Source organism: Pelodiscus sinensis, chromosome 8 (assembly GCF_049634645.1).
Source record: "Pelodiscus sinensis isolate JC-2024 chromosome 8, ASM4963464v1, whole genome shotgun sequence".
Taxonomy (NCBI): domain Eukaryota; kingdom Metazoa; phylum Chordata; order Testudines; family Trionychidae; genus Pelodiscus; species Pelodiscus sinensis.
In genome coordinates this window covers 9,065,867-9,093,723 of record NC_134718.1, presented here as the reverse complement: position 1 = coordinate 9,093,723, position 27,857 = coordinate 9,065,867, and the positions used below count along the sequence as shown (strand labels likewise).

At 39.8% G+C, this 27,857-nt stretch overlaps 1 protein-coding gene across 8 annotated transcripts in view; it reads right to left on the bottom strand.

Moving 5' to 3' along the window:
* Positions 1-27,857, bottom strand: part of LRMDA (leucine rich melanocyte differentiation associated) — an 864,979-nt gene that overhangs the window by 386,094 nt on the left and 451,028 nt on the right. The gene's annotated exons all lie outside the window — the stretch shown is intronic.

The window sequence follows — 27,857 nt, the reverse complement described above, 5'->3', positions numbered from 1 at the left end:
GGGCGGGGGAGGATGGGGGGGTTCACCACCCATTTCGGAAAGTGGAGGAAGATACTGACAAGCTCTGCCAAGGCACTGATTCTGAAGTTAAATCTTAAAAATTCATAGGCTTGCACATTTCTTCAAGGGGGAGGGGGGGCACATTAATCAAGAAAGACAGCATGGTATATTGCCGCAAAGGAACAGTCACACATTCACAGCTCATTCACCTACCAGACACCTAGAGAGATGCTGAGATTGCATGACTTGACAGCTGATCTACGGTGCGGACCAGTGGGAAGATCATCACTGTATCTCCTGGCTGTTTTATAAAATGTGACGAATAAGGGAGATGCAGTCGTCGCTATTTATTCCTTTTCTAATGACATGTATACAAGGGGGATTTTCCCCCTGCCGCACCTCACTGTATTTCGTTTTGGCAAAGGGCCATTTGAAAATAATCTAAGCCCCTTTTAGGGGGATATGGACCGTGTCACTACTGGGGGAACGGAGTCATGGTTAAAGGAAATGCCATTTTTAATACTATGGGTTAATTTAAAGTCCACCAAGTCAACAAAAACCCAGATGCTGCTTCTGCAGATGCATCTGTGCCTCCCCCCGTTGCCATTACGAAGCACAGAAAGAGCATGCAAAAGGAAAATTCTTATGTGGGACGTCAAACCCGCAACCTTCACACTAAAGTTTAAGGGCACCGTGGACTCTGTTATAAATATTCAAAAGTAAAAACCCAGCACTCAAGTACTTAACCAGCACCTTCCGTCTAAGGATCTCCCAGCACTTCAAACACTTACATTGCATTATCTGAGGGAAGTAAAGTTAAGTATCATTAACCCCATTGTACTCCTGGGTAAGGGAGGTACATAGAGGTTAAGTGAATCTGCCCAAAGCAAGTCACTGGCTGGTGTTATAGCTCACCTCTTGCTGGCATAGCTATGCCAATCGGGGCATGATCTCTGACAGACATAGCTGTGTCAGCAAAGCCCCCAAGTGAAAACGTACAGCTTATTGTCTTTATGGCTGTGGAGGAGGGAAGCTTCTAGAAGGAGCTATCCTGGCAAAAGCAGTTTTGCTAGCCTAAAGCTACATTATGCACACTAGGAAGATTTGGTTGGTATAGAGCAGTGTTTCTCAACCAGTGGCACGAGTACCCTTAGGGGTACTCAAGAGAAGTCGAGGGGGGGGGGCACGTCAGCACAACCGAAATTTGGAGAAAACTGAATTTTTGTTTTAAGTTTTACAGCGCTTTATTATTTTTGTATTTTTTATATCCAAAAATTTCATCGCCTGCCCAGCTACGATTAAGTTGTTTAAACAAATGTGCTGCAATGGTAGAAAAAAAATGATGCATGCCCAGATCAGGATCCGAACCCAGGTCTGCACCAATGCCTCTGCACAAGTACTAGTAAAGGGAAAGCAAGCGAGAGGAAGTAGGGGCTAATTTATTACACGGTTATGATTTTTAGTTCCGGTTTATTTGACACACCTCATTTGGAAAATCCCCCTTAACCACATTCTATTGTATAAATAGTTAATAGCAAAGTAAATCCAGTCCTCAACTTTTTAAATATAAAGCTTCAGCTTGCCAAAAAGAGTTCAAAATAGACCCCTTCCTTGTCAGCACTACAGAGCCCTATGGGACGCTAATAGATCCTGTGTGAATAAACATTGCTTGGGTTCTGGTCAGTGTCAGCCTCAAAATACACATTGTTCCTGAGTTATGTTATGCAAATAGAATACCCTTATCATGAGAATCAGCAAATGGTTGGCAACTGGCAAGGAGAAGAAAGCATACCTTCAAAACTGCTGCAGGGGAGGCATAAAACAAAATGACAAGGCATGGATTGGGACAAAGGCCCTGGAACACTAGAGGGAGTTGCCTATTGAAATGGCCTCTTTCTAAATCTTAGACGGAGTACAGTGATATGGGCTGCATAGATGAACCGAGAAAATGGTGCGCAAAATCCCCTTACACCTGTCTGGTTTTGATAATTTTTGCCATGTAATGTTATTAACTGCTCGGTTAAAAAGGAGCCGTGTTACACAGGGGGTTGCTTATTAATTATTGTTTTCATGTCAGCGGCATGGCGTGCACTTGGTGATTTAATCAGCTAAATTCAGAGCCTAGGGACAGGGCAAGGATTGCTACAGTGCAGAGAGGGTGACAATTAACATACATTTGCGTCCATATGTTATTTTGCGGTTTGCAGAATTGCCAGCTACCCCTCTACCACCTGCACTAAAGAATCAAAACCTACCTTTGTTTGAAAGTTATTAAGGATAAAAGGAAGGAAGACATTATGTTTGCTACCATGAGGGATATAAGCGATCAAATCTATATAAAAGGTGCAGATGTTTCCTCACGATAAGCTATGAAGGGAATGTTACCTATAGTAGTTATACCCTGCGACTGAAAAGCACAAGCTCCAAATGTGATTTCCAGAGCTGATTTGCCGCTGGAACGTCAAGTCACCCAATCCCTGCATGCCGTGGTTTCTTCACTGCGAGTGGGGACAAAACCTGCCTACCTGATGCAGGTGCGCCGTGAGGCCAAACAGATGTTTAGAACCCATTTTGAGGGGCTTGGTTAACAGGCGCCATAGGAACACCTCACAGGGTATTACCGCTTTAATGGAGGGCCAGAAGGAATCCATGACTTTATTCAAAATGTTTTGTTAACATGAAATAGGCGAAAGAGAATGCAAAACCAGCAGGTATGTCACTGAGAAGAACAGTTTAAAAAACCAACCCCCACCACATCAGGCAGACAGAGAAAGCTGAAGGAATTTTCTGAGAAACAGACACATCTTAAAAAGGAAATTTCGGATGCTTCCTCATAGTTCATAGCAGGGAAGCAACTCCATCGGGGTAAATTAACACATGCAACCTCGCCACTACAATAGAACCAGTAGGTAAGGGGTGATGGCAGCTAGCTCTTTCCCCTAGTTGTTTTAGAAAGCTAATAAGCATCACCCACTTGTATTGCAGGTTGCTTTCCCCCTGCTCTAATGACATGAAAGCTGCCCATTATCTCACCCACAGGTACCATCTCCATTACCTCATTGCAGGGCTCACACTCCGCTCCCAGAGGAGAGCAAGAGCTGCCAGGAGATTTCCATTGCAATTTCCAAAGTCACATCAAAATGACAAAACATCACAATGTATTCAGCTCTGCCTGATGCGCACAGAAAGAACTTTAAGTTTCCACTGTAATTAACCCTATCCTCGTTAAGATAATTATGATCAAGCTCCCTGTCACAGCTAATATCACAGCATCATTGCCTATGGCTCATGCTTTGCCCTCATTAGCTAACAAAAACAGTGCGCTAAACAGGCAACGGACTCCCTCTGCAAAATGACTTCAGATGTTCTGTAACCAGACAGTAAATAATCCTTTACAATACAAAGGTCTCAGCAACGTCCTTTTATCCAAGTCCTTCAGCTAATCAGCCTGATTTCTCCCAGCTCGCTTTTCCATAATTCATTCATGATTTCCAGCAAAGTTTTAATCATAAAGGAATGTCATTTTAGGGATTTTTCTGTGCCTGCCCATGGTAATTGTCGACTATGCTATTTTATACAGCCCCTCTGGCTTGATGTGGAAATGGATTTGGTTACACTGAAATTAAATAGTAACTCCTCTTGTTGGCAATATTTGCTGTGCATCCACAGAATTTTGAGAGGGGGAGAGAAGCAATATTATCTCATCAAAGAATGACCAAACCTCCATATTATGCAGCTGTCCTTGTCCTGAAATAATAGTATGCTCAGAAGTATATTTAAAAGAGAACATGCCTCTCTCTCTTAGCTGTCTATATATATATATATATATATATATATAAATAAATAAAAATGACAGCTGACTCATTCCTAATTACTTTTTTCCCCCCTGGTTTAACAGGAAAAAGAGGGGGAAGATTACCATATGTAAATACGAGAGTTTGGCTTTTTCCCTTGAAACTGATTTGTACTCTGGCGACAACAGATAACTTCTGGTAATGGCTAAAACCAGGGTTGTTACAAGAGGAGAGCTCATTTCAATCTCTCCCCCGTTGACTTTCTAATTTTTTAGGAGATGGAAAAAAAAGCAGCAGCACACTAATCATAATTTCAGTATTTAAATTAAAGAAAAGACGACAGATTTGCATTTCTATAGCACCAACTGTCCAAGGATCTTAAAGCATTTTATAAGTGTTAATGTATGAAGCCTCACGAAACTGCTTGGAGGAAGGAGACACCACTATGCAGAGGGAAAAATAAGGCAGAGAGAGATTAAAGTACTAGCTCAGTTGACACCCAATAATTTTTTGGGAGAGAAATTAAAAGAACCTACGGTTCCCAACTTCCAGTCCTGCATTTTAACTACTACCACCACCATCACAACAAAAACCACAATACAAATGGAGACATTTGTAACTTGACACAGCAAATTTACATAGGGATTCCTCAGATCTTGCTCAGAGTTTCAGTTCCCCCTAGTCTGACTCCACATTCAGTTTCACTTTCAGTTTCAGTGAACCTGAAAACATGAAGCAAAACACTCACCCCATACAATAAATCCCTTCCCAGCCCTTGTGGGACAAGAAGGGCTTTGCTTGAAACAAAGCTGGGCTGCTTCCAATTCACAATGAGACCACAAACCAGATGTGGTTGCCTGGTTATCAGGTTTTATTCTGAACTTTTTTCCTCCGCTACAAGTAAAATGTAAGAAAAACCGAACTAACAAAAGTTGACCTTGCCTTCCAGTCCAACCACCTTTCCTCTCTCCATTCAAATCACTCTTCAAATCACAGTGTTCGGTTGCTGCAGACCCCTTAACGATGAAAATCAAATCTACAAAATCTAAAAATCATCTCTTCCCCCACTATTGTTCATAGCAGCCTGCGTATAGCTCACTCCCTTCCAGGCCAGGTTCGCCCTTAAAACATTTAGTAGGGATGATCATGTTGGTTAGAGGTGTGGTTTTGGTTGGGTGAGGGTTAGACTGGCAGAAGAGTGCTTTTGCTGGTATAGGTTATTTTATTTGGGGACCAGGCATAAGCTATACAGGCAATATAAACCATGTCTACCCAAGGAGGATTTTTAAATAATGAAACCAGGCATAAAAATTCACCTTAGTGGTCTCATGGGCAAATAAGTAGTATGGAGTATTAAATAGCATGGAACAGTAAAATAACAGTAATTTAAAACATGGCTTAGAATTGCTCACTAGATAAACTAGAAGTGAGTACTTTATCTAAGCTCATAGGTAACCAACTCAGACATCACCGTGGCCCACAAGGCACATCGCAACAGTAGCATTCCTAGGAGTGGGGAACCTTAATATCCTTCTCCTAAAACCCCTGATATGATTTGGCAAAGAACAATGCAGGGGAACGCTGTTCAGTTGATTTATTTTCAACCCATCTACCTTTGCCAGTGCTTAACAAAAAACTTGATCATAATACCACAAATATTTGCATCCTTTATTGTAAGACACCCCCTTCCCATCATTTCCATAATTCTGCTAAACCAACAAAAGCTACCGATTACAACGGGTGAAAGAGCCATCCAGCCTTTCTAAAAAGACATATGCAAAATGTATGTTATTTTTACAAAACAAACACCAGATGCAAGTACTATGGTTTAGCCCTGTCTGTAAAATACACTCATAACACAGATTACAATGAAAATAGGGAGAGCCACAAGTACGACCGCAAGGGCATTATGGAAGTTTTACTTGGAAGTATTTTGAATCATTCTGTCACACAGTAATTCAGTCACCTGACCCATCCCCTTTCTGTACAGAAAAAGGGGAGTCAAAAGCCCATGGAGAGACTAAAGCCCATTTCAACTACTAAAGTCTGGTGAGAAGGGGGAAAGAAAAGTAATTTTTCTCCTATCTTCCACAACAACCAAGGCTGAGGATTGACAAGCAAATTGACGCACTGCTCAGAGGGCAAAAGATAAATGTTTGATGAATTGGCCATTGCTGGAGGAGTGATGGGCTTCATATGTGCATAATGGACTAGCTGCCGTTCAATTCAGATTGCCTGCCAAGATAAGAAACCATAATGAATGGACGAAGCAGAGCCTCTACCATAAGAAAGTGTAATCTGACTTGTTTTAATAAACTTAATAAAAAAGATGAAGCAGAGAGAGGCAAGGGGAGACGGGCCTTTCTGACCAGCTGTGAGAGGTGAGAACAAATAATAGATGCTTGAGAAGGATAGCAGAAGGGACATGTTATGGATGTAGCATTTGAATTTCATTGTTAAGAGGTGTCTTTAAAACAACTAAAATAAACCACATTTGCAAAAATTGAACAAAGTGTAATAATATTCATCATACACATTGTAAAAAGGCTATTTTGACTCTTTCCACCCTGCACATATATTGGGCAGAGCTGCACATATATTGTCTAGGCTAGATCGAAACACTCACTTGTATAATAACGTTGGTTGGGGTGTAATTCTTTTTTACACTGGCCAAAAGCCCTAGTGTAAACACAGTTGCACCAATGTCCTTTTGCCTGTAGATTTTATTTCATCAGGGAATGGATACATCTATAACCTCTACAGCACAGTATAAGCTGCATTTCCAATCCATGAGTTTGCTAGTAGAGCTATAACAACAAACCCTTGCCAGTGTAGGCCTCGCTTCTGCTGGGTTGCCAATGACCTTTCTTTTGGTCCAGGTTTTGCCCTTTCAAGGGCCAGCTTCTAGTTCCCATTCAATTTGGGGCCACGGGTGGCTACCAATGTTGCTGGAGAGAGCCGCTATTTCAAAGCAGGAAGTGCTTTTCATGTATTTAACATGTCCATCAGCAGGCAACTTTGACTTCCTTGTTAAGGAATTATAATAGAGCGATGAACAATCTTATTTATTCACTCAGGAAAGCAGAACGCAGAGAGCCTGATCAGTTCCTCTGATTCGCGGCTCCAAAATCTTTACAGCCTAAGTTACTCCAGGATTTGCTGTCTGGTGAATCCTGACACCCTTTGCATTAGGAATGGCCACACTAGAACTATGAAAAGCATTGGTGGGCTTTGTTTACTGTACATATATTTACAATATTGTTTTTGCTCCTCAATAATAGAGTGGTCAGTATGAAAAAAACCAAACTATCATTCCACAACATGGTGATGTCTGGGATTTTCCTTATGCTTGAGGAGAAAATTATTTCTCCATTGCTGTGATGCAAAAGTTTGTAGTTATTGACATTTTAATGGTGACTGTTGTACATGTGCAGGGCCATATTCATTTTTATGGCAAATCTTCCTTGATAGGACAGATGGGTTTCCACCAGTAGAAACCTACACTTGGAAGAGATCCTGCTGCAACTGAAGGGCATCCGAAACCTAACCTGATTTTAAGTGGCAGCAAGATTCTGCCTAGGTTCTGTCTTTACACTACAGTTACCGGGGATGGGAATACACTTTGCCATAAAACACAATATTTGGCCTCTAGAAGAGTCAATTTTTTCCCCCCTCTCTTTTCTGATAGTGGGCAGGAATTAGAGGGGGAAAGATAATCAATCTTACCAAGGGCAGCTGGAATGCACAATCTAGAATAATATGTTAGTGCTGTCCACATCCTCTCCCTTTTTCAAACTTTTCCTTTGATAATGAAAAATAAAGATAGGAATATTAAACTTTCTCCTTGTGTGAGTATTCAAATGACCATCTTTTCAATGCCTCTTCTGCAGCCTGCTTCATATTTGAACAGCAATGCTGACAAGCAAGAGAGATGTCTTGTTTTCAGTATAAATTTTGTATAACTGCAACAGGAAAGCAACTAATTATTGAGCAGCTCAGTAAGGCTCCCACAACTGAAGAAAATAAAGTTTAATGACAAGAGGGTCTCTCCTTTCTCCCCCTCTGTATGTGAGTGAAGAAAGTGAGTGAGTGAGAGAGAAAGACAGAGAGGTAAGGCTCAGGAGTGCTGGGTGAATTATAGACTGCCTCTCAGGATTCACAGCTCTTCGTGGTAGGAGGTTAATATTCTCACATGTCATTAGGTCTGCTGGCTCTACTGATGGCTCATTGAATCAGGCAGCAAATTATTTCCTCATGCTGCAGAGGACACCACACTTCAAAGGGAAGGAGCCAGGGTCAGGACGGCTCTCCAGTTCGATTAATGAGTTGGGATCAGCAGAGGTTGCCTGTAGGTAAGAATGTGACTGAAGCTTTTGACAAAGCTGACTTCTTGAACAGGACTTGACCCAAGCCCCTTGCCCCCCACACCACCAAATTTTATTTCCAACCATTGCCTCTGACTGACCTGCTCGGGCCTGTTGGGATAATTTTGACCTCCTCCGTCTTTGTTACCAGACACAGGAGCTGTCTGCTTATATTTGATGCATCTCTCTAAAAAGGCCACTTCCTCTTATCTGAGTCTAATCAGAATACTTCAGGTCTACACAGCAGCAGCAGCAGCAGCAGCAGCAGAAGAGTCCAGAGAAATCATGTCAACTTTTTAATTTTCTTACGAAATTCATTTGGAAATCACTCAAACAGGAGCTTTCAGGATCATAAAGAAAGACTGATTTCTAAATGCCAGTAAATGCCGACAATAAAAACACAAAGATTGTTAAAAGCATACAGATTACATATTCAAATAATGGAAAAGCAGAAAATATACACTCCTGTCTGCATGGCTTTGCTGACTATGAAAATTCTCAGCAAATAATGTATTATATCAAATATTTCTGTACAAAGTTTTTATTTTTATTGCCTTAGTAGCAAGAGATAAGAGACAATTAAAATGTAACGGCCGCTACAGTCATCTCTCTAAAAGCTGAACTATATTCTCAGTTTGATATGTCCCTGAAATATTTTAATGCATATTTAAATAGATCTAATAAACCACTGAAGAGAGCTTCATCACACTAATGCAATGTTTCTGATCAGTTCTGCTTCTACTTCATACTTTCTCCAGCAATAACGAATAACGATGTGAGCATGTAAATTGTTGCACTTGTAAGCTGCTAAAATTATTCAGTTACTGTTTATTGAACCTAGGACTTTACTAAGTAGCCACTCATTCACTCAACTTAGGAGTTGAAGGAACTTTCCCATCCTTATATTAATATTATTTGTCTGACCATCTATATTACTCTGCAATACATTAAAAAAAAGGGAACACTTTCATTTCTCATTTACTTGCCCTTCACTCATATTTTAAAAACTTATTTTCTAAACTTAATTTTGACAAGGACCTGATACTTCATTCCAAGAGCTTGATATGCCAGAGCAGATCAGCAAACAATTATTACACTGCATTCATAGCATGTACAAAAGTTTAAGCGAAGAGATCAGGCCAGGGGCGTGAATTTGTTTCAGATTTTCAGGATATGGGATTCTTTGTTTTGTTTAAAATAGGACAAGAGGTTTTTTTAAAAAAAAACACGTGATTGAAATTAGGCTCTCATGTATTAGACGTGTATAGAGCTGAGTGCATGGACTTCAACTGAAGTACTTCTGAAAATCAGGCCACATATTAAGAATTTAATTTTGGGCATACTTTCAAAAATGTTGGCATAATTTCAGTTTCCTCCGCAGTACTGTGGCTCCTGATAGATTCATTCTTCTGTTGTATATACATTCTGTTATGTTTGCTTTCCCAGTTTGAATCTCCATCTTTCCTTCAAGTTCAAAGGCATATAGTACTATCATCAATATCATCATCCTTATTCTGGATTTCCCTAATGGTTTTTTTTGTCAGCCAAAAAAGTTGATAAGCAGATAACTAAGTCTATGGAACTGGAATTAGGATAGGCGTGATCTGTGTGTAACTGAACCAGCTTTAAGAGTGATCAGAATTCTTCTAGACAGGATATCTACCTAGATAAAAGCACATTTTTCACGTATGAGTATCATTCAAAAATGTACATATATAAGAAATAGACTAAATCGTCATACAGTTACACCCATGGTATGGTTACACCCGTACCATAACATCATTGTGAAAGTGGCAACAAATAAGTAACTTTACTCCTATTAGGATAGGCCACACAAACCTATATACATGTGAGCTCAATGGCACTACTCAGTCTGTATCAAGTTTACTACATGCATAATTCTTTCCAGGGTAAGGGCCTTACATTACAGACCTCTATCATCTATGCAGTAGCCAGTAGTCATCTTGATTTTTTTTTTCATTTTATTGAAACTAATTCACTCTGTATTTTCTCTCACAACTAACTCACAAAACTTCCATCCAAAAAAAGGAATTATTTTACCTATATCAAGTAAATAATATAAATGTTTGCTAAAAGAGGGAGTTTTTAAATGTTCATCTTCACTTAAGCATCCTTCTTCCCTCTTTTATTTTGAATATTTTTCTATTGTTCATACAGCTCAAAAAATGAAGGTCTTGCTGCTATAGTATCAGATGGAGCAAGTGAAAAATAGTGAGTATAGTTAGTCGAAATAACACTCGAGTGAAGCCTCCAGAATGACACCAAGTGTCACTCTGCCATGCGAACTGCTGAAGTTTCTCAGAAACATATGTGATTGACAACAGATGTGTCTCCTCTATTTCCAACGTTGTTTAAAAGGAAAGGAATAAGCACGTCACAGGGAATGTAGGATGCTGTCCCCTTGTCAGTGTGTTGACATTCCATTATTAATCAGCCTTATATTCAAAATTAGACTGGACAAAACAATGAAGAAAAAAACAGTAATGAACATTCCTACAATGAAGAGGAATTGTTTAGAGGATCTAATAGGTTTGTTTCTTAATCACTGATTGATAGGATTTGGCCAACCAAGCTCATGTAGTATTCAGCAAAAATGCCCTCTCTGTGTGTCTCTTTGACCATACCAACTACAATTCTATCGATAATACTCTATTTGATGCACCTTTAATAGATGTGCTTCTCTATATGCTTGTTGTTAAGGATGTTAAGGACGGGGAAAAGGAGAAAGAAAAAAATAGCATAGGTGCCATAAACACAATACTAGTTTCATTGCACTCTATGTATTTACATGTCTCACCAAAACATCTAATGAAACATTTTAACTCCATCATTATTTAAGTAAATATCTTAATTTCTGCTTTAAAATTGTGCCTTCAGATCTTGCAAGCAACTTCACCCAGGTAGTCTCTGCATGTTGCAATCAACAGGCTGATTTAGTGTTAAGGCCTCTGCACCATATGAGAAGTTGCAATTGGGCCTTCATTTTCTGTGCCTACGGAACGTGCTAGATGAGCGATGTAGTATGTCCCTTCATAGCACAAAAGGGCAAATCCCTTTCACTGTTTAGGAAAAAATACTGATGTGGGTATTGAGCCTTGTATCTCTTTGCTGAAGGTGGGGTACCGTTTTCATTAAGTCTCATCTCCCCATCTCAAAAAGTACATGGCCTCAAAAGAGACCAGACGTGCCCAAAGGAGAAACATTAAACCAAGGAGTATTAGATTCAAAACAGAATGAGATTTGCAACGAGGTTAGTGTGCTGACAGTCAGAACACACACACTGAAAAACATGGAGGGCAGGGGGAGAACAGAGAGAAAGTAATTCAGGATGCCACTGCAGAATATAGCAAGTCACTGCAGACTATAGCAAATGCTGTGAATGAAATTTTGTATGCATTTGATGCAACCCCTTTCAGACTACTAACTCAACTTCCCTTTTCCTAGCCAGGTACTTGATTCAAAATGTACGTCAGGACTTGTCCATTCAATAATATTAATGTGTGTGTGTGTGTGTGTGTGTGTGTGTGTGTGTGTGTGTGTGTGTGTGTAATAAAATAATGAGCCCAATGTACGGCTACCATTTCCCCCCAGTTTTCAAATGGAATACCTCCACATCTCTCTTTTGAAAGAGGGATGTAAATTAGACATATCGAAATTGCGAGTGAAGCTGGGATTTGAATTTCCCGTGTTTCATTTGCATAATGGTGGCCACGCATTCTTTTGAAAATTCTTACCAACAACCACAGGACATACCACACTAATACCAACCCTGGTACCTTCCCTTGCAACAAACCCCATTGCCAGCTTTGTCCACATATTCATTCTGCTGATACCATTATTGGACCTAACCAAGTGAGTTATAAGATCAAGAACACGTATTCCTGCGCATCCAGAAATATAATTTATGCTATCATGTGCCAAAAGTGTCCGTCTGCTATGTACATTGGACAAACATCTCAGACACTTCGCCAAAGGATTAATGCCCACAAAACAGATAGACAAGATCACAAAGAAAAAACAGTTTCTTGCCATTTTAACCAGAAAGGACACTCTCTCAATGACTTAACCACCTGCATTCTGCTACAAAGACCTTTTACATCTGCAAGGGAATCCTCTGAACTGTCATTCATGTTAAAATTTGACACTCTCCGGGAAGGAATGAACAAATACTCAAACTATCTTACCCATTACCAAGATAGCTTCCCCAATTATCACCTCTAATACCATTAGCTCACAGACATCCCACTCTCCCCACCTCTAATATCATCAATTCACAGACACTTACCTTCCTTCCTTCCCTCCCCCCCCCCCCCCCCGTTCTGAAATGTGATTTGTCCTTTTCATATGTGTTCATTTTTTTTAATTGTATCCTTTGGTATATATGGTTGTGACTATTTTCTTCCACTATTTGATCTGAGGAAGTGGGTCTGGCCCACGAAAGCTCATCATCTAATAAACCATCTTGTTAGTCTTTAAAGTGCTACATTGTCCTGCATTTTGCTTTTGAAAATGGGTATTTCGAAAGTGAAACCACTGTCTAGACACGGTTCTTTTGAAAAAAACCCTTCTGTGAAAGCTCCTGTAAACCTCCTTTTTAAAAGTACAGGAGATTTCGCAAAAGGGTTGTTTTTTCCCCCAACAACTGCATCTAGATGGCGGTTTCACTTTCGAAATACCAATTTTCAAAAACACATGGCCGCCATTATGCAAATGAAGCATAAGAAATTCAAATCCCGGCTTCATTTACAATTTTGATATGTCTAATTTACATCCCTCTTTAGAAAGAGGGATGTAGTTTAGACATGCCCTGAGAGGTGGTTTGCTACCTACTCTCTGTGAACCCTTCCAGAATGTAAATAACCAGTTGTCTCTGGTATTCATCTTTCTGCCCTCTCACTCTCCCCCCAAAACTCTCAACTCACTGCTAGAGAACATGTGAGTGCATGTGCTGAATTATATACCAACAGCGACGTCAGTTCAAGACTTCCTCCCTCCCCCTATGGCTGGTGGAATGTTTGGCTCTTACTACAAGAAAGTACCTGAAGATTCCAAGACGTTAAATTCTCCCATCTGCTGCTGGGTTTCAGTGGCTTATTCTGAGAATGCCCTAGGCCTGAGCTCACACTGTGTACACAGAGGGAGTTTGTTCCTGGGGCAGTCGTATATCTGGGCTGGGCAGCTGCAGGTCTCACTCATCATGTTACCAAATTCCTCAGTTACTGTCACAGTGAATGATCAATGGGACTCCATAGATGTCTGCAACATAGGTGCCCCAATGGCCTATATTAAACCACTCCCCCTTCCACAGACCACATCAAAGCACTTTTCCTGCCTCATGGCCTTTGATACAGTCATTTTTGGCCCCTGCTGTAAAATTTGCTCATAAAAGCCTTGGGTTTAAAACATTAAAAGAAATAAATGGAGAAGGATTTTATCCTTGAAAACCTCATCTTGTCATTACTGAAGGGTAAAAAAATAAAACCCTTAATTTTTGTTAAAATTAAAGCAAAAAATTAAATCATCTTATTATGTAATTGGAACTAGGCTTTAGGCGTTAGCAGTAAAGAAGGGATTAAGGCTCAACCACCTGGGTTGTCATTCTCCTGGGCCCCATTACCACCCCCTTATTCGTTTTTATAGCCAACAGATTAAAATGCGAGCGCCGCAATCTTTGATCTTTCACTTGCTGACACAAATCCTTTCAAGCCTCCAACGTTTTCTGCTGAGGTAATTAGTACTAATTAAAAGGTTTCCAACAGCCTTTGCTCTAGTTTTTTCCCCTCCAAAGAAATTGCTTTTACAAGTGCCTTCCATCTTTGAAATGTATGCATCGCTCACTTTCTTCTTTATCTGACTCCGAGAGATCAAGTGGATTAGTGACTCCATTATTCCCCAAGACAAAGCCAAACAACAGGTTTTTACTATCTCCCTGACCTGTTGAGGTGCGGGGTGTATATTCAGAAACAAGTGCCTCTGCTTGTATACAAAAGACAGTCCAATTATGCACTAAGAGACACAATGCAGGGTTTCTACATTTAAGCATGGACATCCTTTAATGATGCAGTGTTCGTTCAGAACTGATAGAGGCAACTGGTTCGCTAATCAAACTGACAAGTTGTAGAACTAATAATAGGGTCCTCTTTGTTTGCAGAGAGAGAGAGAGAGAGAGAGAGAGAGAGAGAGAGAGAGAGAGAGAGAGAGAGAGAGAGAGAGTGTGTGTGTGTGTGTGTGTGTGTGTGTGTGTGTGTGTGTGTGTGTGTGTGTGTGTGTGTGTGTGTGTAAGAGAGAGAAAGAGAGAACGAACAAACAACTTATTTTCTGATAAATCCCAACTTTGTCATTGACTCGTATTTGCTACTGAGTTAAGGAAAGTTAAAGAAATATCGCCATGAAGGTAATTTGAAGGAGATGAAAGCCTTCTCTGCAAAAGTTTCTGACACTGTAATTAAGCAGCATGCACTGTTATAAGGTAGATTGATAGCTGACTAAAATATTACTGTGAATAAAACAGTGTTTGATGGAGTGACTGAAGTATTATGGAGGACCCAACTTCAAAAAAAAAGTTGTAACAAAAAGAAACAATAGTTTGCATTGAGAAAGGTTTATGTTTTGAATGTCTAGGTTTTCAAATGATTGCTCCATTGACATGGACCCTATATGGATCATTTTTCTTTATGAAAACCTGGAAGCTGTGTGCCTGCTGTGATAAAAATAAATTATACTTCATGCAGCAAAAGCGCTATTCAGAAAAGAGGACAGTTTTCTAGCTTTTAAAGTCCTCACTTCCTATTGAAAAATGACAGCAGCTCTCTCTCAAGCTGTAGTATCTCTGGAACAATAGATCAGGAATCATACACACAGCCAACAAGAGGCTATCTAACTTATCATTATATGCACAGGAGTCTATTCTCCTCTTGCAATGCCAGCACAAAACTCCTGCTGGCACTAATCGGAGCTGCCTGTGCATATCAAGAGGAGAAATGAACCCAGAGAGCATATCAGAATTTCTAACTTGAAGAACGTTAGAAAGTTTTTGAATTAGCAGTAGAGTCAATCAATTTCTGCCTCCTCCTTCCTCTTCTATGTTCCTTGTAACAACTGCTCTACTACAGAAGCAATTTCTTTACATTTAGCCTCTCAGAGGATCTAAAAGCACTACAAGCTTTAATCATCTGAGCCATATTCCACCACTGGGATACATCAGACACATTTTGCCATGACCAAATGGAAAAAGCCAAGAATCAAACATTGACTTGTATCCTAGTTCCCTAATCTAAGCACAAGACCATACTCCAACACTAGACATGCACATGAAACATGTCGGAAGCAGCTAGGTTAAGCCTTTCATATTTGCAAGCTTAAATAGGGATGAGAAAAAGGATACTTCATAACACAACCCTTTCAAATAATTTCCTTGTCACAATACTTTGTATTAAATGCGCACTGCTAGATGAGGCAAAAAAAACAGGTAATGCAAAACCTCTATGAAAATAGGCCTAACACATTTAATTTCCTCAATTTGCAACTAGGAAGTGAGATAAAAGTTTGGCACATTGCATTACAGGCTGAATATCTCTAGTACAGCACCCTTGGAAACTGACCAATGCCGAACCGGAGAATTTGCTGGACCATGGGAAGTCAATATTGTCTAGAAGCATTCCTAGAACTTCCACTGCTTCCTGGGCTCTTAGAAGACATTTAGGGGTAAATTAGAGCTAAAGAACAACACAGAAGACAGAGCCAGAAGACTATAAAACTTTACTGGACCGTGGGAAACTGGCCACACCTGGGTTAAGTGGACATCTGGTTAACTAAAATCATGCTGGACCACGGATGTTGCTGGATCAGAGTGTGACGGACTAAAGAGGTTCAACCTGTCATTTGAAAGTTTGTAGAATTTTAATGTGTAAGAAGTGGAATCTTAGGTAAACTATGGAAGTGAATGTGAAGGACACATACCTTGCTGTCTAGAACTGCCTTTGGTATCCCTATCAATATAAGGGAGATAGTAAGCTGATTTTAAATGCAGCAGAACCTCCGAGGTTTCTCTTAACTCTGGAGGTTTCTTGCAACTCTGAACAAAACATTATGGATGTTCTTTCAACAGTTTACAACTGAAACTTTGTGGAAGAAAAATGCTGTTTTTAACCATCTGAATTTAAATAAACACAAAATTTAAATAAAACAAAAACAGAAACAGTTTCCTTATGTCAATTTATTTACATTGTCCCTTTTGTGTTATTAGTGGTTTATGTTACAGTATTTGTTTTAGTCCCTGCTGCTGCCTAATTGTGAATTACCAGTTCCACGTCAGGGTGAGTGGATGACACATCAGTTTGTAACTCTCTGCTGTTCGTAATTCTGAGGTTCTACTGTAAACAGAATTGCAAACAGCTATCTGTCTTAGGGTTTTATACTATCAACCAACCACTGTTTGCTCTGAGCATCTTCCATGTAAAATCAATACTACCTGTTGAGTCCCTACTGGATTTCATGGCGTCTCTGGCACATCTCCCTTTATGGGGTCAGAATCATGCTTGGGGTAGAGTTTGGGCATAAAAGAGGGTTTTGAATTGTGAAATACAGACCTCAGTGTCACTAACAACACTAGGTGTTCATAATTGACTTAAAAATCATGAACATTTCACAGTAATTTTTTGGATTCTTTTTATGTGCCTTCTTATGTTTGAGCCTTTATGGCTTTTCATTTGTAAGATGTCCTGTACAATCATCAGGACCAGACCCCTCCCTCCCTTTTTGTGTGTGTGTGTGTGTGTGTGTGTGTGTGTGTGTGTGTGTGTGTGTGTGTGTGTGTGTGTGTGTGTGTGTATATAAAGTGACCACTGAGATTCTCATGTGATCAAATGAATCTATAAGCCATGGTAGAAGAAAAATGAGTTCCATATATAATATTTTAGAAAAATACAGGCATTCCACATCTCACTTGGAATGCCTACTAACTGAGGCCTTAAACAAGTAAAAGGAGATTCTTATTGGTGAAAACAATTTACGTAAACAAAACCTTACGCTCTGGCCCAGCTTTCTTCTTTTTGGAAGCCAGTGGAAGCTACAATTCTCAGGTCAACAGAGGACAGGGAGATCAGAGAAAATCACCATCCTCATGTGGTCTTTCAGGGTAGCTCTCACCAGACCGTGAACAGTTGTTGTGACCCTAGGGGCTCATTATTCAGCAACTATGGGAAAGCAGCTGGCCATTTGAAATCTAAGGGGGAGGGAAGGTGACAGAGCTTTCTGACAGAGGGATATCAGTCCTGATCATCAAGCCCCACATTTATCAGTTTCTTTTAATTTGCTTGCACTAATCCTGCAAAACCTTTCCATGCGGTATCTGTCCCAGCCCAATAATAGTTATTTGAATAACCTGCAAAAGAAACCTTGCGATCACAATCCAGTGTGTACATGGATGAGGAAGGGGATAGGATGGGAACTGATTTCAGTTTGAGTTTCCAAAAAGTACTTAGAAACAAGAGGGAGAGACGAGAATTCTTGAAATGCTGACAAATACTTCAATTGTGTCTTTGTTCGACTCACATTGAGCCCTTGAAAAATAGTCTGCCAAAAGGTGCCTTTTGACAGGGGAAAGATGTTTCACTTTAACATGAAATGGAAGATCCAGATAAAAAGATCATTTGCAAACATCTGCATTTAGGTTGTTTGCTGCCCGCTTAATAATATATTATGTACAGGGGCTAGCTGGCTTAGGCCTCAGAAGCACCCAGCTCAGGGGTCTCAAACTCAGTTTAACTTCGGGCCAGTGCTCAAAGCTTCCTTGTGGGCCGGGGGCACCCCCATCTCTAGCAAGGCTCAGGAATTCAGGTGAGGGGGCCTTTGCACATCACTCTCCCACACTGGTCCTCCTGTTAGCCTGCATGATATCCTCCTCCCATGTGTTCCCCCACCCCCAATTTAAAACCTACCAGGGATCCCTAGGCACCAGAAGCAGTGCAGCGGGGTAGTGTGGCTTCCTGCTGCTAGCTCCATGCAGCTACCAGCATGTCCCTGTGTGATCACAAGCCTTCTGTAACTTTTTTTTTCCCCCTGGAAAGTCCAGACAATGTTATTAGAATTAAGCCAGATCTGGGAACTTCACTGCCTAATGCCTCCTGCACCGCCATGAGTTGTGATCATTCTGACTCAGCAAATTATTTTTGTTTGTTGATGCATGGTGTTAGAAGAGAATCCCAGCCATCTTTTTTTCCCCTCTCTCTCTCTCTCTTTAAAGGAAGACTTTAGGTCTTATGTTTTGTGGAGAAAAGCTAGAAAACGTGCCCTGAGTTCAGTCAAAGACCTCAAACACCAGATGCCAAATAAAAAGATTCCCAAGTGTATTTATCTGTGATTTCAAGAAGCTGTTCTTTTTTTGGAGGGGTGCCTCATTCATGAGCTTTGAAAGCTTGGAGTTGGCAATACAGTACATGCAAGTGGACAGTGTGTCTCCATGTCCTGGAGCCCAGACAGAAACCAGGATCTTTCAAAAAATCTGAAATTGAGTCCTCACCCTGACACCCCATGTCCTCACACTGGGAGTGCCCCACTCAAGTTAACATTATGGCGTGAGAAGCCAGCGCAGCTCCCCAAATCGAGTGGTGCCCTCTGCGTTCAGGACTTCGTGGGCAGTGGGGGCTTGGGTGCCGCTAGGAAGTATGCGCGAGGGCAAGGCCCTCCGTGCCACCCACCTCCTCCGCCCTCATGGGCCGACAGTCAGGCAGGCCTGATTAAATAACTCTCTCAAAATATTTTGTGGGCTTGTGCTCAGGCTGCAGATGGGCTTTGGGCTGGGAGTTTGTGGCCCCTGGCCTAGGTAATCAGTTGACATTCATGACAGGACAGTGGTGCCTAAGAGGCTGCTACCATATGGAGGCTGCTCAGTGGCCAACACGAAGCAAGTTTCACGGTCTCGATCCAGCTCCCAGTGATTAGGTAACCACGTTATAAAAATGCATCATCACTGGCACTTCTGTCCTATTCATTTCAGAGAAGCCAGAAACCAAACCAACCTCTCACTGATGGCAGTGATCCCTCTGGGTCTCGGGCTGAGATGAGCTGGCAAGCCAAAGTAAGGAAGCCATTACTTCCGATGCTTGTTCTTGTACCTGTTCTACAGATAGCCCCAGAGGATGTCAATCTGGCAGCTTTCACAAACACTACATTCACACGTTACTAAGACGAACACAACCGTCTTCCCCTCAAACAATGTGCGATACACACGTCCAGCTATTCAAAGAACACCCAAGCAACTCGGCAATGTCTGTTAGAAACGGATGCGACCGCACAATCCCTCATTCGGGGATTGATCCAATTTCCAGTGAAACCCATGGATCTCCATAGGTTTCAACTGGAGCTGATTGGGCTAATATTATCATGCTATTGGCATGAGTCTGTGGTTAAGTTGATGATGAGCTTTTCATGGGTTGAATTTAGTCTTCACATTTACCATACTAACCGTGCAGAGGACAATGCATTTGCTGAGATGTAGCTTGGACGAAAATAGACAAGAATTTTTAAAAATGAAATTAAAATATACCTCCCTATAGCTAAAGAACGTGTCACCAGAATTCACAACTTCAATACAGGCCAGATATAGGGCACTTTTTGAAACGTTAACACGAACCTGAGATAAGAAGTTGTTGCCTTAATTCTAATAACTATTTTATGTGTATAAGCAAACTGCCGATGAGTCAATATCTACTGTGGGATTACTTTTGTTGATGCCATCCAGCTTCATTCTGCACAGAGTTCAATGAACAACTCTCCTATCTCTGGGGATCTGGCGAGGCCGGCTGGAGTGTGATGCCCGAGAGGCAACAATGAAGAAAAGTAGTACATGGTAGATGTCTATTCCACAGCTTCACACCATATAGCTCTGATGTTGAGCCTGCTGTTCTGTTGTCTGGCTAGGTTGCTTCATACAGAACCCCAATCCGCCAACCCACATTGTACTTTGTTTCTTTATTCTCACAGTGCCTCAAACATGCCCCCAAACAAAACAGGTTTAGTAAAGAAATCCCCAGGCTAAAGAACCCACCTTAGCCCATCCAATCAGAGGCTCAACTTTAGCAAGCCAGAAGAGGTTTAAGAGATGAAGAAGCTGCCTCTGTATTTAGAACTATTTCAATAAAAAAAATCCAGAATACATTTAAATTCTGCCTTTTTACCCTTTATGGTGTAAGATACCTATTCCATTGGTGCCATATTTTTAAGGACTTTCAATGAATTCTAAATGGAGTAGGGAGGTGAAAGGTTAACCTTACATTGCCAGGTTAAATTCTATATTTGGCAGGCAGTGCAATGTGAATACATTTACCTCTTTGACTAATGTAAGGGACATTAACTAAGTGAAATAAAGTAGTTATGGGGCATTCAGAAAGCTAATGTTGGTGATCTAATATTTTAAAAGTAATGTTTGCAAACAAGATTGGGGTGTTATGTGTCAAGGAAACCTATTATAGAAACACGTGGTGTTCATATTGCTATTTTAGAAGATGAATATAAATGGTGCATCAGTTTTTATATTGTCATCCAGCAACTAATATTTGTGAGGCGGTGAGAAATACAGCAGCATTGCTCATTCCACTGTGTGTTCCAAATGGTGTTTCCATTTTTGTCATCCTGTTCCAGTATAATTCTATACATGCATGAAAGGGCATGTTAGTAGCTTAAAAGAGATCAAAGGAAAATTAATTTTCTGTTATTGAGTCACATTTCTCCAATAAAATTCCCCATGTGTCCTCTTTAAAAGTGATACACAGCTGTATTTCATAAAATCTTTTTTGTCCAAAAAGTTATTTAAAAGAATGTCTCTTTTCACATTATTAAAAAAAGCCAACAAGCAAGACAAATGATGGTGAAATAAGGCATAGAAACACCAAATCCACAAAACAAATTTCACAGACTGTACTAAAATATCACAGGGGAGTAGCTATGTTAGTCTGTAACTTTAAAAACAACTAGTAGTCTTGTGGCATCTTGGAGACTAACAAAAATATATACTATCATGAGCTTACCCATGGAAACTCATGATAGTATATATTTTTGTTAGTCTCCAAGGTGTCACACGACTACTTATTGTACTAAAATGTGTCTATTATCATAAAAAATGACTGCATATATTCCTTATCTAAACTCATTATGATAGTATCATAATGAGAATGTGCTTTAAAAGTAAGATAGTAACAGAATTATTTTGATTGCATTTTTTGGGTGTGAAAAAAATATTTGGTGGATTTTTTAGTGAATGAATGGAGATACCAGGTATGAATAGAACCAAAATGTCTGTAGGAGAGCTTGTGTGCACGTACTACAGGTACTATAAACCTGTTCTAAGCTCCTAAGTAAAGGGCATTCTGTATGACTTTAGTTACTTGAATTTTACTGTCTATTACTTTAAATTCTTGATAATGGAATGATTCTTTCGTATGTTACCATCTAACCATGTCACCTTTTTTAGGCAAGAAAACAAGGGATGTTTTCCCAGTTATATTTGCATTCGACAAGTAAAATTGTTCTTGGTGCCACCCGCAACCTAGCTATGCAAGTCAGCTGTGCAGTTTCTTTTGTGAGTCATTGGTAAGAAGGTGCAGGCTCTCTCAGATACATATGAGAAATGTTTATTGATTGCACGTTAGCCTTTTAAAAATTATGAAGAACTAAGTAATAACAGTAAAGTATATTTATTTAATGCTAAAAGACATCATCAGTAGCCTGATGCAATGGAAATTTTCTTCAAAAATGATTTAATATATTTCAAGGTCAATTGAAACAAGGGTGCACTAGGAAAAAAAGTGTTTAAACTGCAGCAGATTTAACAGCTTAACCAATAAAGCTACTCTAGCCTTCAGTCAATGGAAATCAAAACAATGATTTCAAACTATTTTATTCAATCTGCAGAGAGGATTACTAGGTGACAGCGCATTTTCTTTTTTTTTCTTCCTTCCAGTACCGAAGAAAGCCTTTTCTCTCATTTTTAAAGATTCCTTTTAGCAGAGTAAATTATACACCCTTTTCAGGGCTTCTGCCACAAAGATGCAGATGTACATTTTTTTTTTTTTATGTTTTATATTTAAATTCTGCCACTTACTAAATACTGGTTTTCAGAGCTTGAGTAAAACCTCAAACACACAAATAGTTCAAAATGGTATATTTTTAAATGAAGCCATTTGCCGCCATAAGCAAAACAAGGGTTAATGACCCAACACAGAATAATTTGCTATATTCGGATTCTTTATCGTCACTGGATACTTTTAAAAAAATAATCTGAAAAGTATGCATGTGGAATTCAAACCATCACATAGACTAAAAGTTCCCCCTCCCCACAACACACACACACACACACACACACACACACACACTTGCTTAAGTCTATAAATTCTTTAGAATAACATTTCAGGCTTTAATAGCAATTAACATATTTCATAGCCGTGTACAAGGGGGCTGTACAAAGCGATTCTATAGTAAATTAGTCTGAAAATTGCCTTAATTGTTACGCTAGAAGATGTCCTCTACGTTTTGTCTTGGGAAAAAGATCTTTCTGTCTAAATGCCATTATGTGTCATCCCAGCTGAGCCTCCTGCCTAGCGGGGACATTGAAGCTGTTCAGCAGGAGCGGCTTCTCAGGCTTAAAGAACTACAGTAAATCTTCAAACAATTTATCCAAACAAAGGCCAGTGTGTGGGGAGAAAAATACACGGGAAGCAGATGAATAAGCAACATCAATTATGGGGGGGTTGACCTCTCTGCCCCACACCATGGCACAGATTTCACACCAAATCGCAGCAGATTGAAGTTGACATGCCTGGAGTGAAAACACTAGTCCTCACAATGTTGCCACTCTACATTCACAGAGCTGTAGAAAAGGAGAAGGAGAAAATGAAGGGCAGGGGAGGGGTGTGTGAATGAAAAATCACGCATAATGGGCCTGGGTTTATTTTACAGAGAACAAAATGGCTCAATTTGAGCACTTAGACTGTCGAAATTGGCTAGCGTCAGATACAAGAGGGACATCCAAGGGGACAGTTGAATCAGGTGGCTTCAGTGATGAGACCAAAGAGGAAGGCAGCAAGGAATTAAATACAGTTCCTACAAACTCATCAATATCATTAAAGATTTAAAGCGATAGATATAGATAATCTCTGTGAATTATTCTACACATCTTCTAAGAAACAACTTCTTTCACAAATAAAGTTTAGAGGTTCAAGGACATATATATGTAACCTGGCCTTGGTTAGTTTAAAATGCAGCCTAACGTTATCAGGGATATATTTTAAAAAATTACATCACCTTACAAAATGAAAATTACTCTCACATCAAGTCATGACGACTAATATGCATTCCATATTACAAATTCCTGATTTTAAAATTTGGGCTTTGGCCTTTCAGAGAGTCAGTTTAAAGATTTTTTTCTAGATTGGTTGTAGACAGATGTTTATTAAATATTCATAATCCTGTGAAAGGAATTGAGAGCTTTTGCTTTGATTCTTGTGGAGATTTTTTTTTGGGGGGGGGGATCAATGAGCGATCATTTTATTTAGAGGCTTCATAATCTGGTTGGTGTCAAGGCAGGTCAGACGACTTGACACAGTCTAGTCTTTTGATGTCAGCTGAATCTGTTAACACTGAAGTAATAAGATCTTAAGGTTTAGTAGTGAATAAGATCAACATTTGAACACAATCATACATGGACTGTTAATACTTTATATTAAATACCATTTCTGTTTTTTGGATTCAAGAAGATAAGCTTATATTGTAACTGATTGCTAATCTAAATTAATAGTTTATTTTCCAGAAATTTCGCAGGCAAATATCAATTTACCCAGTGTACTTTATTGGTAACCACAAGATGAAGGTGTAAGGTATAACATCTTGAGTCCTGAGATTCAGACCTGGGAAAAGTAGGCCTTTAGTTTGTGATGGTGACAGTCAGACACAAGGGCCAGATTTTAAGCCTAGATATACAGGGCTTACCACTGTCAAATACAACACTTGTTACCTTTCTCCCAGTTACAGAATATACAAGAACGAGGCTTCCAGATTTATGCACATCAGAAAACTCCCAGTCCCAGGTGGAACGGAAATGGAACGGAAAACTTACAGCACCCATATTAACACGTGCACACGTACGCACTTTCAAAACTGGAGTATTTTACTCTGCTTGACTGGGTGACCAGGAATACTTCTAGAATTGGACAAAAGCAAGTCCATAATGAAACCAATATTTTGAATTTACATCCATGTTGGGAGACAACCTGCAAAAAGATCTCCACCCTTTTGGATCAACCCTCTTGTTATTTTAACTTCATGTAGTACAGCAAAAGGGCTCATGGTGAATAAAATGAAACATACCGTGCCCTTGATGCACAAACATAACCCTGAAGCAGGAACCTGGAAATCAGAAAGCAGCGTTAGGTGAATTAATGGAGTATGAGGCTGACCACCAAGATTTCATTGCCTCTAAACATGCAACTTGATGAGCTACTACAATATTTCAATGCAATTGTGATGAACATTTTGAGAGCCCAGAGCCTTGTCATTATCTCAAATATGTAGGGAGAATAGCCAAACTCAGACAGGGCGTCTTTATGCTATAAAGGCTAACCGTTAGAGAACGGGTCTTTCAGTTACTAGAAAATAATATCAGAGGGGTTGCCGTGTTAGTCTGAATCTGCAAAAGCGGCGAGGAGTCCTGTGGCACCTTATAGACTAACTGAAGTGTTGGAGCATAAGCTTTCGTGGGCAAAGATCCACTTTGTCAGACGCATGCATCGAAGTGTTGGAGCATAAGCTTTTGTGGGCAAAGACCCACTTCGTCAGATGCATGTCTGACGCATGCATCTGATGAAGTGGGTCTTTGCCCACGAAAGCGTATGCTCCAACACTTCGGTTAGTCTATAAGGTGCCACAGGACTCCTCGCCGCTTTTAGAAAATAATACAATGGCAGGGCAGTTAAACGCTAATTTCTGGATACAAAGTTTATTCAAGTCTTCCGATTTCTTCCTCCCACATCTTCCTGCGAACCAGCCTGAGTTTTCAGCTTGTTATTAGGTCCTGAGATGCCTGAGTACCATTATCTGAGGAGGCTGATTACTTCATGTCTCACAAGAATGGACTCATTCATTCATCTGTTCCAACCAATTCCTTTCTACCCTCATTGACTCCCAACCAGTCTCCTCTTCTTTTGCTACTGTCCAAAGTAAGGTAAAGAGAATGAGTCTAATCATCAGGAAAGTGGAAACAAGGCAGACATTCTGCACAAGATCAATCCCTGAGGGTCACCGTCCAGTGAGATGAGTTAAGATCAGCTCTGAGGGATCTCTCACCTGTTTTCCCAGATTTTGAAAAAGTGCTAAGGAGTCACCATTGGCAAAACTAAAACTCATGGGGGAATCAACAAAGAAAGGAAAATGTTGAGTGTGCGTGCTTCAGAGCTCTTAGTCATCCTGTGAAGACCCTCATCTAAACTACCTCTGATGAAAAGTATGATGTTTTAATTTTAAATCCAACAGAGTCACTTTCTATCAAGCTCCCCAAAAAACACCTCTAAAATTGGCATGCCCAATAAACACACTCATGGCTGGCTAAAAAATACTAGAGAAAAGTCCCCAATGGACAGATGCCTGCATGGTAATATAATACTATTATAGAGAACTCTTAGTAAGTAAAACATTCCATACTGGCTGCAGCACAGATTAAAAGTGCCAAGTTTTGAGGAGAGGAATTTATTTTTTTTTACAAAGATCTCATGCCCACTGAAATAATCTCAAACCGCATCAATACGATGGCGACAATAATGGCACGACTAGGCCAGTATAACTTCATTGCATAGATGTGGTCTATACCAATTAAGAGGTTTCTCTCTCACGCCAGGTCTACACTAGACCTGAAAGGTTGACTTAAAGTACACAACTCCAGCTGCATAGAATGCATAGCTAGAGTTGCCTTACCTTAAACCAAGATGGGTCTCATCCACACAGTGTGAGGCCAATGAGAGCAAATGCTCCGGTTGGCTTTCCTTATTCCTCACAATTGGCCTCAGCATTCTATTTACGGGTCTATACTAGAACTGCTAAGTCGAATGACAGAAGATCAACCTCTCAAGCATTGGTCCACTGGTAAGAATAGACGTGGCCTCAGTGTAGGAACATACTCCCTCAGAATAGCTGCCTCTACACTAACAGCTGGCCTAGCTAGGTCAGTCAGACAGGTTTTTTTTTTCATGCCACTGATTGGCATAGCTACATCAGCCTAATTTTCCAGTCTAGACCATAGCCAAATTATTCTAACATCTTAGAGTAATCTCTGTGGAATCAAGAAAATAAAGAAACATGAAAGAAAGATCCTCCAGAAACACAAGATGATTGCTACCACTCATCTTTACTAAGGACACCCCACAAATAGTCGCAGCCTGGGTGAAATACCAATATGCACACACATATTGACACGTAGGTAGCTATAAATTCTTATGTATGAATAATCACATATTTGTATGTGCATGCATATTTTTGTTGCACAAACACAGAAGACATAGGCCTATAACCTCAGACAGTGCTAGATCATTTATAGTCCATTATTTTAAAATTACTAGATATTTGACAAGAAAAATACTTACCCAAGGTAAAGGAGTAGAAAACTCTTTATTTCCAAGATTTCACACGTGTCCTAATTAATTCAAGGGGACTTATACTTTTAGGTAATATTTTTCCTTTCATCACTTGCCACCTAGCAGTTGGTATAATGTCAACACTTACATCTTTTTTCCTAACCAAAAATCATTTTAAAAACATTTTTATCCTAAAATGCTCACCTCGATTTTTCAAAAATTATCTTAAAGATAAGAGATTTCTTTCCATTTCAGTCCCACAACAAGGAAAATGTCAGCACAGCTTTTTTGACAGACAAATTATTGAATCAAAGAAAGAATATGCCATTAAGCCCACAGGTTAGGAAGTGTCAGGAATGGTTTAAAGAGATATCCCATTTATCTTCAAAACATGCACGGAATGTCACTAATGTGTGTTTATCATGTATAATCAGACAAAGAAAATATCGAAATAAAGTACTCCTGCATACAATAGAAGTCTCCTTCCATCTCTCAAGATATCAGTGCTATTCAAATAGAATAATAATGATGAAACCTCTTTCTTGAAAATGGAAATCAAGTGAAATGTAGATAGAAATGATTTTTTGTAGTTGATGTACATTTCTAAAGTGCATTAACAGGAAATCCAGAACTTTTTAGGTCAATTATATTGTCAGTATTGTCAATGCCACTGAAATGAATACCTAAGCAGTGTATATTCCTGATGGAACAGAGTTAGAGAAGAAATCCTGTGTTCTATTACTTGGAGGATAGAAACGAGAGAGATACATTTGAAGGTTTACTTTGTTACAAATTCTGGGGCTTTTTCTCCCTTAATCAGACAAAAAAAACAGACAATTCTACTTATTGCAGGATACAAAAGACATTGATCTAAAGTCCTTGGTCCCCCCCCCCCCCCTTTTTTAACAGCCCTTTGGCTTCGATTTCTGGACGTTTCTTTTTGGTAGTCAGGTATATCACAAATACCAATTCATTGGTTTTGGGAGAGGTTTTCCAAGATAAGATGCAACAGGTCCATAAAGTACACTAAAAGGAACAGTGAAAATACTAGTCAGCTTTTGTCC